Raw genomic sequence first — 19,305 nt, 5'->3', positions numbered from 1 at the left:
ACCTCATTTGCCAAATGGAGATTGAGACTGTGAGCCCCACTTGGGACAGGGCCTACGTCCAACCCGATTTGCTTGTATCCACCCCAGCACTTAGTACAGTGCCTGGTCCATAGTAAGTCCTTAAAAAATATCAAAATTATTGTCATTATTATTATTATTCCTAGATTCATCTCCCAAGCCCTGATCTCTCTCCGCTGCAGTGGAGCATTTCCTCCTGCCTTTGGGACATCTCTCTCTCGATGTCCTGCCGACAACTCGAACTTCACATTTCCAAACAGAACTCCTCATCTTCCCACCCAAACCCTGTACTCCCACTGTCTTTCCCATCACTGTAGACAATACCACCATCCTCCTTATCTCACATGACTATAACCTAGACGTGATCCTTGACTCATCTCTCTCATACAACCCACACGTCACCAAATCCCAAGCAGCGTGGCTCGGTGGAAAGAGCCCGGGCTTGGGAGTCAGAGGTCATGAGTTCGAATCCCTGCTCTGCCACTTGTCAGCTGTGTGACTGTGGGCGAGTCACTTCACTTCTCTGGGCCTCAGTTCCCTCATCTGTAAAATGGGGATTAACCGGGAGCCTCACGTGGGACAACCTGACGACCCTGTATCTCCCCCAGCCCTTAGAGCAGTGCTCGGCACGTAGTGAGCGCTTAACGAATGCCGACGTTATTATTATCACTGCTAAAATCCGCCCTTTCCTCTCCATCCAAGATGCTACCATATTAATCCAAACATTATCCGATCCTGTCTTGATTACCGTACCAGCTTCCTTGCTGACCTCCCAGCCTTCTGTCTCTCCCGACTCCAGTCCATACTTCACTCTGATGCACGGATCATTTTCCCAAAAAACACATTCGGTCCATGTCTTCCCACTCCTCAAGAACCTCCAGTGGTTGCCCATCCACCTCTGCATCAAAGAGACTCCTCAAATTGGCTTTAAAGCACTCAATCAGCTCTCCCCCTCCTCTTCACTGATCTACTACAGCCCAGCCCGTATATTTTGCTCTTCTAACACAAGCTAACTCATCGTGCCTTAATCTCATTTATCTCACCACCAGCTCTTTTCCCACACCCTCCCTCTGGCCTGGAATTCCTGCCCTTCCATTCATGCCAGACCACCAGTCTCCCCAAATCTGAAGCCTTATTCAATCTTCTGGATTGTAAGCTCACTGTAGGCACGGAACAGGTCTGTCCACTCTATTGTTTTGAACTTTCCCAAGGAGTTAGTACAGTGCTCTGCATATAGTAAATGCTTAACAAATCCCACTGATTGATCTAATCAATGATACTAAAGTTGCATCCCCTCCAAAAAACATTTCCCTGCCTAAGCCCCCTTTTCCCCAACTCGATCACCCTTCTGGGATGATTGGATCTGTATCCTTTAAGTTCTTGATATTCACCCCACTCTCAGCCCCATAGCACTTAAAAACACGTCTGTAATGTATTTATTCATATTAACGTCTCTCTTCCCCTCAAGACTGTAAGCTCGTTTTAGGCAACACCTTTACCAACTCATTGGCGTCGTCATCATCGTCGTCATTATCGTCAATGAAATTTACTGAGTGCCTAATATGTGCAGAGCACTTACTAAGCACTTGGGAAAGTACAGTGCAACGGAACTGGAAGAAACGTTCCCTGTCCACAATGAGATTACAGTCTAGAGGGAGAAACTTTGTTTCAACATACTCTCCCAAGCATTTGATACACAGTAAGCACTCAATGTATATACCACTGATGTGGATTTGGGGGCGGAGTGGGGAATCTGCATAGCCCGATGATGATATTGAAGAAGCAGCGTGGCTCAGTGGAAAAAGCCCAGGCTTCGGAGTCAGGGGTCATGGGTTCGACTCCCGGCTCTGCCGCTTGTCAGCTGCGTGACTGTGGGCGAGTCCCTTCACTTCTCTGTGCCTCAGTTACCTCATCTGGAAAATGGGGATTAACTGTGAGCCTCACGTGGGACGACCCGATTCCCCTGTATCTCCCCCAGCGCTTAGAACAGTGCTCTGCACATAGTAAGCGCTTAACAAATACCAACATTATTATTATTATCGATCGATTGACATACGAAGGTCCTAGTAGTGGACCCTACCTCGTTCTCGGACTCAGCTCAGCTCCGGGCCGCCGTGTGCTTGAAATACACCCATTTAGGTCCAGTAGGATTCTAGGCCTTCTGGTACAGACAATCCAAAATGGTGCCCTAACCCCCAACTGGTCCCCTCTTTCGCCTCTAAATGGTTGAGCTCTGGCCCTATTTCCTGGGACATCTCACTCAAATGACAGCTCAGCCCGCATCTCTTCACTCCTCCAAACCTCAAGGGCTGCCTTCCTCTCTCCACTTGAAACAACAACTCCTAATCAGATAGAGGATATGGGAGTCTGAGCACCTGGATTCTAATCCCAGCCCCGCCACTTGTCTGCCACATGACCTTGGGCAAATCACTTCACTTCTCTGGACCTCGGTTTTCTCATCTGCGAAAAAGAAAGTCGAAACCTGACCTCCCTCCCGCTTCATGTCAGCACATAACCCTCATGCTACAAAAGAGTTGACTGCACAAAGAAGTTTTTATTTCGCTTCTCATTTGATTACTGGGCACAGTAAGTGCCTAATAAATACCTTTGACCGATTGATTTTCAAACACCCTTTCAGAGTCTACCCCATAAAGCTGGATGGACGTAGGTTCGCTGAGCTGACCCTGATATTATTGGATTTTAAGTTTGCCACTCAAACCTGAGCGATTCGATGGTTGTGACCAGCCTAAGCAACCAGGGATGTAAGGTTTGGGAAATGATCAATTCATTGCTTTTATTGAGCACTTACTGTAAGTGCAAGAGTAATAAAGAAATAATTTCGGTACTTGTCAAGCACATATTATGTGCCAAACGCTGTTCTAAGTGCTGGGTCGATGCAAGTCGATAAGGTTGGACACAGTCCCCGTCCCATGTGGGGCTTGCAGTCTAGTGGAAAGGCAAGTTCCTTGCCCAGAACAAGCTTACAGACTAGAGAGGGAGAGAGTTATTAATATAAATAATTTATAAATATATACATAAGGGCTCTAGGGAAAGCAACGATTTTTTATACCATCAATCAATCAGATGTGTTTATTGAGGGCTTACTATGTGTAGAGCACCGTACTAATCCCTTGGGAGAGTACGGAACAACAGAATTAGCAGATTAGCCAATGCTGAGTACGGTGCTCTGCACGCAGCAAGCGCTCAATAAATACGATTGAATGAACGAGCTTACAGTCTAGCAGGGGAGACAGACATTAATAGGAATACTTCAGTAATTGATAATGTGCAATTTAAAGATATGTACATAGATAATAATAATAATAATAATGTTGGTGTTTGTTAAGCGCTTACTATGTGCAGAGCACCGCTCCAAGCGCTGGGGTAGACACAGGGGAATCAGGTCGTCCCACGTGGGGCTCACAGTCTCCATCCCCATTGGACAGATGAGGGAACTGAGGCCCAGAGAAGTGAAGTGACTCGCCCACAGTCACCCAGCTGACAAGTGGCAGAGCCTGGATTCGAACCCACGACCTCTGACTCCCAAGCCCGGGGGCTCTTTCCACTGAGCCACAAATGCTTTGGGGTTGTGGGTGAGGCGAATACCAAACGCCCCAAAGTCACAGATTGAAATGCACAGACGACCCAGAAGGGAGAGCGAGCCGGAGAAGAGAGGGCTTAATCGGGGCAGGCCTCTTGGAGGAGATGGGACCTTTAGTCACAACTTCCATGTCTTCGTGTTCCCAGGCAAAATCTGCGAAGAAACCTTCACCACCACTGCTCTGAATTGTTCCTTCCAAGCGCTTAGTACAGTGCTCTGCACACAGTAAGTGCTCAATAACTGCAACTGAATGAATGAATACCAATGGACACCAAATCCGGAGCTGGGATTGAGAGCGGTATATCTCTGCCTCTAATTCCTTGTAAAACGCAGGGTCATCGCACATTTGGACGCTCAGTGGATGGTTTCTGAATTCCCTTTCGTTTTCCAGGTCTTCAGTTGGAGACGACAGTCACGTAACATAGTCGTTACATAGATTCCATACGAACGTTACATACGTAGGCGTGTAAATATGTGCATACGAAAATATGTCAAAACGTCCCCTAAATTGCAAGCTAGCTGTGGGCAGATATCGGTTTTGCCAACTCGATTATACGGTACCTTCACAAGCACTTAGTACAATAATAATAATAATAATTATGGAATTCCATTTAACTGTAATTATATTTACTTGTATTGGCGCTACTGATGCCTGTTTCCTCGTTTTGATGGTCTGTCGCCCCCCTTCTAGACTTTGAGCCTGTTGTTGGGTAGGAGCTGTCTCTATCTGTTGCTGAATTGTCCTTTCCAAGCACATAATAATAATAACGTCGGTATTCGTTAAGCGCTTACTATGTGCAGAGCACTGTTCTAAGCACTGGGGTAGACCCAGGGGAATCAGGTCGTCCCACGTGGGGCTCACAGTCTTAATCCCCATTTTACAGATGAGGGAACTGAGGCACAGAGAAGTGAAGTGACTCGCCCACGGTCACACAACTGACAAGTGGCCGAGCCGGCATTCGAACCCATGACCTCCGACTCCAAAGCCCGGGCTCTTTCCACAGAGCCACGCGGCTTCTCACTTAGTACTTAGTAGAGTGCTCTGCACACTGTACTGAATAAATATGATTGAATGAATTTGTTAAGCGCTTACAACACACCAGGCACTGTATTAAGTACTGGGGTGGATACAAGCAAATCAGGTTAGACACAGTCCCTGTCCCACATAGGGCTCACGGTCTTAATCCTTATTTTCACAGATGAGGTAACTGAAGCCCAGAGAAGTGAGTGCACTGCCCAAGGCCGCACAGCAGACAAACAGCAGAGGAGAGATTAATACCCGTGACCTTCCGACTACCCGGCCCGTGCTCTAGCCACCGTGCCCCGCAACGCAGTAAAAGCTCAATAAATACCATTTACTGATTGATTGATTTTGGTCAGAGAGATGAAAGCAAAATGGAGAGGAATCCCCAAAGCAAACCATTAATTATATATTGGGGAAGCAGCGTGGCTCAGTGGAAAGAGCCTGGGCTTCGGAGTCAGAGGTCATGGGTTCGACTCCCGGCTCTGCCGCTTGTCAGCCGTGTGACCGTGGGCGAGTCACTGCACTTCTCTGGGCCTCAGTTCCCTCATCTGGAAAATGGGGATTAACTGTGAGCCTCCCGTGGGACGACCCGATGACCCTGTATCTCCCCCGGCGCTTAGAACAGCGCCCTGCACGCAATAAGCGCTTAACAAATACCGACATTATATTTTGCTGATTACAATTATACTATAATAATAATGATAGCATTTGGTGAATCCTTAGAACGCTGTCTGACAGCCAGTAAGAACGGAACAGATACCATCAAAAGTATAATATGGAAACGTAACGGAGTTGGCAGACACTTTCCCTTCCCACAACAAGCTTCTCTATATGCCAAGCACGGTCTTAGGCAATGGATTAGACACGAGTTAATCAGGTTGGACACGGTCCCTGTTCCCACCTCAGTGATAACAATTCTCGCAAGGGAAAAGGTGACAAGTGTGCTACCGACCTGGCCAGGCAGGTGAAATCTGACCATAAGTCACATCTCCTCCGAGAAGCCTTCCCTGATTACACCCTCCTTGCCTCTTTGACCACTCTCTTCCACGTTGCCTGACTTGCTCCCTTCATTCATCCTCCCTCCCCGCCACGCAGTACCTCTGTATATATGTGTCATTTATTTATTCATTCATTTATGTATATTAATGTCTGTCTCTCCCTCTGGACTGTGAGCTCATTGTGGATGGGGAATGCTTCTCTTTGTTGTTATATTGGACTCTCCCAAGAGCTTAGTACAGCGCTCTGCACACAGTAAGCGCCCAATAGATACGACCGAGAGGATGGACCACATCGACGATCACACAATTCTGACAGTCTTTCTTTTGGAGGCCGCTCACCGTACTCAAAGATCACTTGGAATGGAGAAGCGGCGTGGCCTAAGTGATCACGGCCCAGGCCTGGGACTCAGGAAGACCTGGGTTCTAATCCCGGCTCTGCCGCTTGTTCGTTGTGTGACCTTGGGCAAGTCGCTTCAACTCTCTGGGCCTCAGTTACCTCAGCTGTAAAACGGGAATTAAAACGATGAGCCCCACGTGGAACATGGCCAAGGTCCAAACTGATGAGCTTGTATCAACTCCAGCGCCTAGTACAGTGCCTGCCACTTAGAAAGTGCTTTCACAAATACTATAAGAGAAAGTGGAGACGATCAGAAAGCGCATTAACGTTTTAGTTCAAATAGCTCATTCATTCAATCACATTTATTGAACGCTTATAGTTCATTCAGTAGTATTTATTGAGCGCTTACTATGTGCAGAGCACTGTACTAAGCGCTTGGAATGAACAAGTCGGCAACAGATAGAGACGGTCCCTGCCGTTTGACGGGCGCACGGTCTAATCGGGGGAGAAAAGCACCGTACTTCAGGCTCCTTCTGACTTGTCTGAAAGACCAGGAAGCAAACCTTAGCCTTAGCAACCTTGTTTTGTTTTCACACTTTGGATTTTGTCTCCCTTGGGGACACTTTCTTTTCCCCGCAATGGGAGTATCTAGCAACTAACACGATAGCAAACAGGAGATGCTGATCAACTATATACTGTAAACCCATTCATTCATCAATCGTATTTATTGATCACTTGCTGCGTGCCCGGCTCTGTACTAAGTGCTTGGGGGAGTACAATGCAACAATAAACTGACACATTCCCTGCTCCCAGTGAGCTTACAGTCTTGTTTCCGGGGGAGACAGACATCAATCTTTTCTTCCCCAGAGATGGTCTTCGCTCCCTGGACTAGAGGAAGTGTTGGAAGATGGGAGGGAAGGGGAGAGGAAGAAGAGGGGGGCAGAGGGTAGGGGTGGGGAGGCAAGACAGGCCTTAGAGTTTTGCCCCCCCCAAAGCCTCATCAACTGGGGAGTGGGTGGCTGGGGGAGAACAGCTTCCACTGCTTCACAGTCCCAGGAGTGGGCAATATAGTAAACGGTAAAGGGACTCTCCCAGAAGAACCCGCACCGGATACGATATTCCTCCCGTCCACCATTTTCTCCTTGGGGAGCTACCAGAGTTCACTACCGGCAGGGATCGTGTCGGCTAATTCTCTTCTTTCGTACTCTACCAAGTGCTTAGTACCGTGCTCTGCACATAACGTGGTGCGGTGACTAGAGCCCGGGCCTGCGAGTCAGAAGGTCACGGGTTCTAATCCCGAATCCGCCCTTTGTCTACCGCATGGCCTTGGGCAAGACACTTCGGTTCTTGGGGCCTCAGTTACTTCCTTTTTAAAATGGGGATTGAGACTCGGAGCCTCCTATGGGACAGGAATTGTGTCCTACCTGATTTGCTTGTACCCACTCCAGCGCTTAGTACAGTGCCTGGCCCAAAATAAGTGCTTAACAAATACCACAATTATTATCATTATTATTCTAATCCTGACTCCACCCCTTGTCTGCTGTCTGGCCTTGGGAGATTCACTTCACTTCGCCTCAGTTCCGAAATAAGTGCTTAACAAATACCACAATTCTTATCATTATTATTCTAATCCTGACTCCGTCCCTTGTCTGCTGTCTGGCCTTGGGAGATTCACTTCACTTCGCCTCAGTTCCCTCATCTGTAAAATGGGGATTGAGACTGTGAGCCCCACATGGGACAGGGACTGTGTCCAACCCAATTTGCTTGTAAGCACCCCAGCATTTAGTACAGTGCCTGGCACATAGTAAATTAAGTGCTTAATAAACACCACAATCATGATTAGTTGTAGTAGCAAGCACTCAATAAATAATAATTATGGTATTCTGTTAAGCGCTTACTATGTGCCAGGCACTGTACTAAGCGCTGGATATGATTGATTTTGAAGGGCCGAGAGCACTGTCGTCTTCCTCGCCTTTCCACTTTCCCTCCAGGACGTACTTTAGCCCTGCTTGTCCTCAGATGAATCAAAACCCAAAGCTATTGAGAGGAGCTGTGTGGCCTAGTGGAAAGAGCATGGGCCTCAAAGTCCCAGCACCTTAGTTAATAATAAGATAATAAGGATAGTGGGGGTATTTGTTAAGCGCTTACTATGTGCAAAGCACTATTCTAAGCCCTGGCGGGGGGGGATACAAGGTAATCAGGTTGTCCCACGTGGGGCTCACAGCTCTAATCCCCATTTTACATATGAGGTTACTGAGGCACAGAGAAATGAAGTGACTTGCCCAAAGTCACACAGCTGTGCAAGCGGAGGAGCCGGGATTAGATCTCATGACCTCTGACTCTCAAGCCCGGGCTCTTTCCAGTGAGCCACGCTGCTTCTCTTAGTTCTAATAATAATAATAATAATAATGTTGGTATTTGTTAAGCGCTTACTATGTGCAGAGCACCGTTCTAAGCGTTGGGGTAGACACAGGGGAATCAGGTTGTTCCACGTGGGGCTCACAGTCTTAATCCCCATTTTACAGATGAGGTCACTGAGGCACAGAGAAGTGAAGTGACTTGCCCACAGTCACACAGCTGACAAGTGGCAGAGCTGGGATTCGAACTCATGACCTCTGACCCCAAAGCCCATGCTCTTTCCACTGGCTCCGTCACTTGTTTGCCAAGCGACCTTGGGCAAGTCGTTGGACTTCGCGCCACAGATTCTTCATCTGTAAAATGGGGATCCAATAGTCATTCTCCCTCTCCGTGCAGAGTATGAGTCCCATGTGGGACAGGGACAGTGTCTGACCCGATTATCCCAGCGGTTAAATCAGTACTTAGCACAAAGTAAGTGCTTATCAAGTACCACGATTATTACCATTAATATTCAAGCTGGAGTGGATGTGAAGCAGTGTGGCCTCCTGGAAAGAACTTAGGCTTGGGAGTCAGAGGACCTGGGTTCTAATCCCAGCTCTGCCACATAGCTGCTGTGCGGCCTTGGTCAAATCACTTGGCTTCACTGGGTCTCAGTTCTCTCATCTGCAAAATGGGGATTCCATCCCTGTTCTCTTCCTTACTTAGACTGGGAGCCCCATATGGGACCTGATTAGCGTTTGGCACCTAGTAAAGTGCTTAAAAAATACCATCATTAGTATTATTATTATCTTGTATCTACCTCAGCACTTAGTACAGTGCGGGTCACAATTACCACAATTCTTCTTCTTCTTATTATTATTATTAGGTGAAGGTAAGAACTAAAGAACTTTTAGCAGGTGGTTCCTTCCTTCCTTCCTTCCTTCCTTCCTTCCTTCCTTCCTTCCTTCCTTCCTTCCTTCCTTCCTTCCTTCATTCAATCGTGTTTATTGAGTGCTTAGAGTGTGCAGAGCACTGTACTAAGCACTCAGAAAGTACAATTCAGCATTAAAGAGAGACAATCCCTGCCCACACCGGACTTAGAGTCTAGAGGTGGTTTCAGCTATTCCACTGTACTCTTAACCCAACAATCTGCTACACTGTTATGGGAATTAGTTATAGTTATTAATTATTATCAGTTAGTTACACTCTCATTGAGCCCAAATGCTTGAAACCTCCGGCTATAGTGTTTTCTCTAATACGAATAATAATCATTACATTTAGTGTCCGTGAACAACTTTTCTCTCCTTCTCTGATACAACATTAGGGAATTTCCCTGACGATCTAGCAGATGAAGGCTGAAATCACTCTACTTATGAATAGCATTCCAGTAATCAATCCTATTTATTGAGCACACTTACTAAGCACCTGGGAGAGTACAATACAGTAGGGTTGGTAGACACACTCACTGCCCACAGGGAGCCTCTTTCTGTCCTTAAAATCCAAGTCAAATAATAAAAATACCTGGTCGATTAAATCCCTTAAAAATGATTCTTGTATCACTGCAGTTGTTATTTTTAGTGATTTGCACTGTTTTGAATTCTTGCTCATAGTTTCACAAACCTTCTGAATCTTCAGGTTGCAATACAGGCTCATTTGTCCGATACTGTCCTTTGGCCAACAACACACTGCTATGTTGTAGCACCTAAAGTTGTGTTTCACGACATCGTGAAATATTTCTCAGTCGTCGTAGCCCACCCTAGAACTCGCCTAATTTCAACCGCTCAGGTATCCTGCTCTCTTACATTCTTCCTGCTCTCTTACGTTCTTCTCAAATATCTTTCCCAGTGAAGCCGTTGGTTGTGTAGTTTGCTTTTGATATTTACAAACTGTATTTCTGGACCTCAGAGAAGCAGCATGGTTCAGTGGAAAGAGCCTGGGCTTGGGAGTCAGAGATCGAGGGTTCGAATCCCGGTTCTGCCACTTGTCAGCTGTGTGACCTTGGGCAAGTCACTTCACTTCTCTGTGCCTCGGTGACCTCATCTGTAAAATGGGGATTAACTGTGAGGCTCACGTGGGACAACCTGTAGATGACCTTGTATCTACTCCAGCGCTTAGAACAGTGCTCTGCACATAGTAAGCGCTTAACAAATACCAATATTATTATTACCTTGTTGCTGGTGATTCCATAGTCAATCCATCAATGATATTTACTGAGCTCTTATTGTGTTCAAAGAGACTGTACTAAGTTCCTGGGAGAGTAAAGTGCCCGTTACGTATGTTGCTTTGATATTTATGAGCTGCGCTTCTGGACTTTATTGCTTCTCATTCCATCTTGGGTGACTCAATCAATGACATTTATTGAAACTACATTTCCTCCAAGATGCCTTCCCTGACTAAACCCCTCATTTCCCCTATTCGATCATTCATTCAAACGTATTTATTGAGCGGTTTCTGTGTGCCAAGTACTATACTAAGCGCTTGGGAGAGCATGGTATATAAGTCTCCCTCCTTTCTATGTCACCTAAGTACTTGGATTTGTAACCTTTAAGCACTTGATATCTACACTCAGCCCCACGGCACTTATATGTGCATATCCATGATTTATTTTAACTTCTGAATCCCCTTCTACCCTCTTAGGTCCTTGTGGGCAGGAAACAAGTCTAACAACTCTGCTGTATCATACTCTTCCAAATGCTAAGTACAGTGTCCTGCATAGTAAGTGCTGAGTAAATACTCCTGATTGACTGAGTGTTTCCACCGGGAGAGGACCATAGTACGTCCCGGCTTAAACAGCATAATAATGTAATAATAATAACAGTGGTACTTCTTAAGCTCTTCTTATGTGCCAAACATTGATCTAAGCACTGGAGTAGATACAAAGTAATCAGGTTGAACACGGTCTCTGTCCCACATGGGCTCACAGTCTTAATCCCCATTTTACAGATGAGATAACGAGGCAAAGAGAAGAAAGACTGACTTGCCCACCGTCACCCAGCAGACAGGTGGCAGAGTCCGGATCAGAACCCAGGTCCTTCCGACTCCCAGGCCCATACTCTAGCCACTAGGCCACACTAGATGGCTACAGTCGGGCCACACTGAATGGCCTGTATCAAGCTCCCTCGGCTCTGGCTTTGGGAGTTTTCTTCAGGGCAATTAACAGCTCCAGGCCAGCAACCTCAGCTTCAGAGTGATTAACAAGGAAGCTTTGGTTCAGCCCAAATGGGCTTGGGATACAATCTGAATTTCCTTTCTATAGACTGCCCTGTCAGTTGAAGGGAATGGAGCCTGAAATAGTTATCCTGACACCTCCAGAAAGGGACAGGAGCAAAGACCCCATCATTAAATTCCCTTAAGCACATACGCTGGGTAAAACGTTCTACGAGGATCACTCATCCTCAACTCGTTGGCTGATACAGCTCCAAAAATATCATTTAGAAAAGGATGGTGGAGTCCTACATAAATATTCTATAGACTAGCTACCGAAGGCTGGGGGGCCGGGGAGGCATCTATTTTGACTTTTGCCTGGCAGATCATTATCTATATGAACTCAAAGCCAGTGAACTCCTATTCCCAAATTGATTCAAATGGCTAGAGATGGTATTTACCTAAGCAAGGTAATCGGGGGAGGGGGAAGGGATTAGGTTCCTGTTTGTAAAGCTTGTGAAAATGCAAACTGTCAAATGCATTATATCAGATAAAATCCCAATACGACAAAATATGGCCCACGTTAAGAATTTCATTACAGCAGAAAAAATAACCTAACGACTGTAATAGGTGGCCCATCATTATCCTTGAAGAAAACAAACCTTCACCGACAAAAATGTGCAAGCATCCCCATTATATTGAAGTTTCAAACTGTACTGAATATATAACTGAGCTCTTATTTGGGGCATGAGACTTAAAATGTAGGTCCCAGCCATACATAGGCTTAATTTCATTGCAGCCTTTTACTTAGTTGTGATAGACGTAAGCTCGCAGTGGGCAGGGATTCTGTCTGTTCATTGTTGTGCCGTACTCTCCCTGGTGCTCAGTCCAGTGCTCTGCACAGAGTAAGCGCTCAACAGATACGACTGAATGAATGAGACATCCGACACATATCACAAACGTAGTCGAGAAAAGATCGTTTGAGCCCGTCCAGCGGGCCGAGTACCCAAATGGCCGAACACTTTTGAACCCGTAGCGTTGTTGATCATTAATCCTCAGACTAGATGAACAGGTGGTGATTTGTAAACAGGTGCATTAAATTTTCCCCGGGGAAGAGAGCACAGTGAGCTTGGCTTCCATGAGGGTTAGAAGTCCCGAAGGGCGAAGCAGTGTTTTTGACTTTACAGAATCACAGCAACAGTTTATTAGACAGAAATGTTTCTGCTAATGAAACTACTCAAATTTTATGATCAGGGTCATGAAAAAGCTCAGAAGATATCAGATAATAGACAATAAGAAATAAAGAATGACATATCATTAGACCTTCAGCTTGGGGCATTTGAAACAATGGGGGAATGAAGAGTTGAATCCTAAAAAATGGGGGATTGAAGAGTTGAATTCGAAATCTGGATCTTGGCCGGTCAGAGATTTCTTTCTCCCTACAGGGGACCAGGGTCCGACTTGAATCAATTCCTCTTCCTCAAATGACCCATTTCCATCTTTCCAGCCAAGGAGTGGCTATTCCATAACACCATCAGACTCCCCACCCAATTTCCAGACTGAAACCAACTATAAAATAATACCCTGACCATAACTAAATGTCTTCCTCGCTGGCTTTAATCTTCAAATTCTTTTCATTCTAGAATGGCCAGGTAGGAACAGGCGGGTCCGACTCGAGGCCAATGAACCGTTTCTTCATCTGAAACCCTGCGGTGCGTGGAAGTTTTCTAATTTGAATCTTCTCCTCCTCCTTTTTAGGTTTCACCTGGCCAATGAAGAGTGGCCGGAAGCCCGATTCTACCGCCCCGTTTAACTGTCTGCAACTTGGCGATACTGTTTCTGTCCCAGTCTGAGGACGCAGGTGATCGAGGAGGAGCTGGGCCCATCTTAGCCCACCTGCCTTCCCGTCTCCCTCTCTGCCTGTGATTCCGGTTGTTGCCCCCTTACCCCCCACCACCCATCCCTTCTGCCCCCCTTCCTGTCCGTCCGCAAATCCGCCTCCTGCCTATCTCGGGGCCTGCCCATCTGTCTCTCCACCCACCCGTCTGTCTGTCTGTCTGCCCATCTGTCCTTCTGCACGCCTGTATGCCCCATCTGCCCGGAGCCCAAGAAGGGCCAGATCAGTTCACAAGGAGGAGGGTTAACCGTAGCCTGTCCAAAGTGCAGCCTGACCCTGGCCGGGCAAAATTTTACATCTCCCTCAACCTTAGGCTGGGCAAGCACGTATCGACATCTTTTTTTTTTCCTTCCCCCCGCCAAAGCAGTGCCCCTGTCTATCCTGATTTGGATTGATTTTCCACAAGTGGGTAAGGGCTGGTTCAGACGGTCTCAGCATTTTCCCATTATGCTAATCCTCTGTCGCCATCCTGGAAGTGTACTGGCAGCGGCGGCAAGAGCAACAACAACATTTTATATATAGCCTGGGAGCAGACACAGCTTCAAGCCCGAGACAGCCCTCAACCCCCAACATCCGGTCTTTACTCCTTCGGGTGATGACGGATTTGGGGAAACGCTTGGACTGGCCACCCGTTTGAGGACACTGCCCATCGAAAGCCATTCGAAATCTCAGAATATTCCCAAACCTCATTATCCCCCGACTGTAGGGTCAGAAAAAGGACAAAGAACGTATGTAGCTCCTGATAGCAACCAGGGTAAAGAGGCCTGAGAAGACCCATGGTGGTCCCTGGGGGAACATGTGGAGACTCAGAGCCAAGCGCTTCCTTTTCCTGTTCTTTACCATTGCCAGACTTCAGCATAACATGTGCCTAACATGTTCTTAACAGGAAAGATGGGAAGGTTCCGTGTCAGAACATGTTATTCCCTCACACCACATCAGAAGAAGGAATGCTGCAGTTCGGCAGAAAATTTGATTCTCATGCTCCTGTACTAGCCAAAGGCAACAGAGAGGGGGATTTCCCCTTGAAAAAAAAAAAAAATCAAACTAGTCACTCCTGAGAGATAAATGACAAAAAGACTTTTCTTAGAATCCACGTTCCCTGCCCTCTAAGTGTATTATAGATGGGGCCGGATAGAATCTCTCAGAGATTCAGGATTGGGCTCACCGAAGCCCACACAATCCTAGTTTCCTAACTCCCCCCTTCTACACGAGGCGTATTATGGTACATATTGTTTTTAAAAGCTAAATGGTCATTTCTACATCCCGCCTTCCAAGACTGCTGCAAAGAAGTGGTGGAACCACGTTAAACGCTAAAAAGTTCACACAAACAAAAAGGCTACGGAATGAAGAACATGAAGGCCACCGGGGCCAGGATCAGACTGGGTGTTTTTTGGGTTGTTTGGTGTGCTTTTTTTCCATCATCCTCTGACCTTACCCAGATTCCTTTTCTCCCCCGACCAACTGGAGAGGAAAAACCTTTCTCTAGGACTCAGACACCAGACAGCTGTATGGATGCCAAATGAACCTACAACCGCGGTATACCATGCCCTTTCTAATCAGCTTCCTAATTAAAAAATGCCATGCTGGCATGAGACATGAGTTGTGTAGGCTTGGAAGATTTCAAAAAACTAAATCAGCTTCCAATGGAAAGGCTGTTGGAAGTCTGGACCTTACAGATGTTGATGAGCTATCTTGGTGCAGAGCGCTTAATCAATTTGCCTATGCCTCCCCCTCAAGACGTATTCAATTTATCCTGAAGGAAACTGGTTTCTGAAGCCACTTGCCCAGATGCATTAGGCAAGGGGGAGTTCCAGAGGACTCACTCGTCAACCAGCAGATGCAGCATTGATTTCTGAACCCTCACGATCGATGGGAGAATTCCACGGCAGACGGGATTTGATGCCCTGCAGCCTCGATGGGTTCCACAGCAAGGATGGCTATCACCCTTCCGTGGGGTCAGGTGCTCTGCCCTCACAGGACGCTTCGGATGAGACAAGGCATTCATAAGCAATCTAAGGTGCCGTTAGGGAAGTCAACCTCTACGAACTGCTCGAGACTTCTGTGGACCACCTCTTGAGCCCTTGGACGGGCACAGAAAGCCAAATCTTGGCTCAGTTCGGAGTCATTAAAACGGGTCGCTCTGGTTCCCTGGGTGAGATTTTTCCAGGATGCTTCGAGTCGAAGCATGGTGCAGTAGAAATTAGATCATGAAAATCTCTGACAACGCGCTGAAAGGATTTTTCCAGGTGAATTATTAATCTGGGGAATGCTTCAATCGATTGACCGCAACACCTGAGAATTCTGGCAGTGTCCAAAATTTGGGGGCAATTCTATTTAGGGCAAATTTAACGGTGTCTTAAGCTGTCTTACTTCTGTGCGATGCAATAATTAAGAGCCATGAAGTTTCAATGAACTCTATTATTGAGGTTTCGTAAATGCCGTATATTTGACACTCACACAGCTAATGCATATATTCACCTGGTGGTTCTGCTCGAAAATGACTGCACACACTACTCGTGCGTCTCGATATGACAATCGCACACACACTCACACACGCACACAGAAGACTCCAAAACACTAGATACAACACACTCTATGAGTGGAGGAATGCACCACAGAATTAAATTTCAAAGGAAAATAAGGTCAAGTGATAGTCTTAAAAAGACACCCATTTACATCAGAACTTGTGGATTTTCTGACTGATGTAAACACCACAGCAGTATTGCAATTTCTTCTCATTTGTATGCGGGTAGCGTACAGACTCCACAGTAGAAGATAAGCACTTTACCACTTTTTTCTCCATTAACCTGGCGAAGTGAAAATTTGGGGATGGACAATTTGTTTGGGAATTTTGCCGGGGAGGGAGCAAAGGGGGTTTGGGTTTATTAGGCTTACTGGTTTCTTATTTTGAAGATTGCTATTATAATGAAAACTTTTCATTCAAAATTTCAAATGAAACCAAGTATAAATGCGTGTGTATGTTTATACAGCTAGATCTATATATATATATATATATAATATATAGATCTTCAAACTATATCTTACATGAGAACAGTAAGATACACATTGACAAAACCTTGAATTGTTTGTGAATGCAAACATAGCTCAAGTCTATAGTACAATGACTGATAGTGGTATAAAGTAATCCTGTCAACTAATATGACATAATTTTGGCCTGTTTATAAAAGCCACGAATTGCATTCTGTAAAGCAGCCAAGAACAAGGCAAGAATTATAGATGGGGCTCCCTTAAGCATTTACCTTCTTTTGTTAAGTGGCTGCTTTCATGGTCCCCTGCAAATATTGAACATTTATTTACCTTTCAAGAAAGTCATAAACTATGAAGAAAGTAAATTACAGCCTTAAAGTAAGTTTCAGAAGTCCTTAAAGTATGGCTGCATTTGCCTTTTCAATTTTGAATGATTTAAGCTTTTGATTCAGTTGCTGAAAAAGGAATATATTGACAAAAATATCCAAATACTGTTCATCTCCAGATAAGTAGGAGATCCTGCAAATCCATCCAAACAGTTGATTTTTATCTGCACTTGGTCTGGAAAATCTAAAACCCAAACATTTTTCCCTCATGTTTTCCAACATATTTTGAACATTTAATATGGGCAGCCTTTATTTTCAAAAGATTTACAGAAAGGAAGCCAAAAGCCACTCGTTCCTAAAGCCAAACAACATTAACAATCAGAAACTTAAAGAGGTTAAGGAATCATCAGGAGACGGTCCAAGCTACTTAGCATGAAGGGTTAATTGCTTATTGCAGCATTATAGGTTTGAGCTTTAACTTGTGCTGAAGATTTGATTTCCTTCTTTTCCCTTTTGTAAACATAGCATCTTCCAAAGGAGGACAATGCTCGAAAGGAAAAAAAAAAAAAGTTGTATTGCCTTTCCAAAATTTCTAGTTGTTCTTTAAAAGCAAAAAAACAAAAAACAAAAAAAACCCACCCCATTGAAGTGAAACAGTTTGAGAAAAACATCCTCAAAATGAAAGCAAGTCATTTATTAAGTGATAGGCAATAGTCAGAAAACTAGAAAAGACAATTAAAGGATAATCATTTCTACTTAACCTCAACCTTAACAGCAGTTAAAATTAGGTCAGTTAAAAAGAAAATCTCCATTTTTAAGGAGATTAAGAATCATTAATTTTTTTCACATTTTAAATGATTTAAATATTAATGACTTTCAGACAGGGAAATAGATTCACCTAAAAATGCAGGCATCCACAGTGAAGAACGTACAGAAAGGAATTATATAAGAAATGTGTGTCACTGTCACTGAGTGACAAAACACCAGTATGGCATTTACCAAGGTTTCGTGCAATTTAAACACCGGTTTTAGAATCCTAGCTCATTAAACATGCTTTTCCTCTTATCAAATCCCTTTATTTCAAGAGACAGTACCCGTTTGTTTTTACGTCCATTCCGCAGATTTTCCAGATCAATAAGAACTTCAGGTTGGTTCTGACAATCACCAGTGAGATGACTGTTAAATTAGCTCAAAACCGTCTTCCAGCCCAGGGAAAAAAAAAAAAAAAAAAAAAGCCTGTACCCATCAAAACCCACTACCTTCTGGCCTTTAATCGCAATGAGACGTGCTAATTTTCCAGGTCTGGATCCCCCCTTCCCAGCAAATATTCATTAAACCCATTTAATAATGGCTGCTTCCCATTTCTGAAAACAATAATCCCTAAACAGTTAATTTTAACTCCGGACACATGCACGGAAAAACGTGTCAAGCAGCCATCCCCGACGGGCAGAAAATAGCTATTCTTTTGTTACTGACCAAAAGAGTTGAACTTTGCTCCACTTTGCGAAGAGCCGTGAACTGTTCGGGAGAACCCCGGGAAAGGGATGGGGCATATTTACCTTGCGGGAAATCGCCAAGAGCAAGGTGAGGAACGGCAAAACAAAGTCGTCCAAACGAATTATCTCCGCATGCAATCCAATTTTGCACCTCCAAGCTAGGCTAGGCCCCTGTCTGCCAAGCAAACGTTTCAGCACCAGCCTCCTTGCCTTCCATCTTAAGAGATTCGCCCGGAAAATTTACAAACCTGCTCCACGATACCAAACTCTTCTAATGCTCTTGCACGCCTTCTCCCCCCCCTTCCACCTCCCACCCTATGCTCTCTCTCCATTCATCCAATCAACTTTGCCCTGCACATCTTGTCGGTGTAGCGAGGCTAAGAGACAGGATCCCCTCCTCATCTGTATGCTAATTATTTTGCCACATGGACAAAAGTCATAATGCTTTTAGACAGGAAACCCACGGGCCTGAAGTCGAAGAGAGAAATTAATAAGTTGACACTGCTAAACGGCAGGAACGGGGGCCAGGCGTGCCGGGCTGGAGTTTAGGATCAAGTAGCGACTCCATTAAGGGCAGCAGACAGACAGGCGATGGGAAACAGAAAGACAGGCTGGGTCGTTTACACCAAGCCCAAGTTCCCTCAGAGACCACATTACTGCAGCAGAATCACATCGGTAGCATATCGCCGACTGACTTACCCTATCTCGGCCTTCATCCTTTAAAGCCACACAGAACGTTGCCTTCGCCAAATCCAAAAGGGCGGGTTCGCTTCACCACATAGCTAGATCTCTCTGGAGCTGGAGGCCGAGATGACACCGGTCATTTCTAACCCTCCCGTTTATTAGGCTGGCGGTGCAGGCAGACAAGATTGGGGATGTACGCTGTATGCTTCTACATTGTACCCACAGGCCCCTAAATCTCTAGAGCAGAATGTGTATCATGTGCAGTGCTGTATTCAATGTAATAGATGGGAACCGTAAATACCACAGGCAGCCTGCGCCGGCTGCCGAGTGGGCGATCTAGCGAAAAAATACCTCCTCTATCAAAGGCGCAGTGGTAGCATCGCGGTGTGGCGAGAGAAACCTCGCACCGTTCCTCGGAGCCTACGACCTGGTACGTTTCGCATCTCCCGAATCCC

The 19,305-nt window shown here is 45.6% G+C and overlaps 1 protein-coding gene across 1 annotated transcript in view; it reads right to left on the bottom strand.

Annotated features, from left to right (window-relative positions):
• MYT1L (myelin transcription factor 1 like) overlaps positions 1 to 19,094 on the bottom strand; it is a 569,059-nt gene extending 549,965 nt beyond the window's left edge. The window contains exon 1 of the mRNA XM_029051295.2: positions 18,866 to 19,094. The gene's annotated coding sequence lies outside the window, so the exon portion shown is untranslated. The remainder of the gene's footprint in view (positions 1 to 18,865) is intronic.
• Between the last annotated feature and the right edge of the window lie 211 nt (positions 19,095 to 19,305).

Source organism: Ornithorhynchus anatinus, chromosome X1, assembly GCF_004115215.2.
Source record: "Ornithorhynchus anatinus isolate Pmale09 chromosome X1, mOrnAna1.pri.v4, whole genome shotgun sequence".
NCBI lineage: Eukaryota > Metazoa > Chordata > Mammalia > Monotremata > Ornithorhynchidae > Ornithorhynchus > Ornithorhynchus anatinus.
Note: the sequence above shows the minus strand (reverse complement) of the source record. Positions and strands in the feature narration are given on the sequence as shown.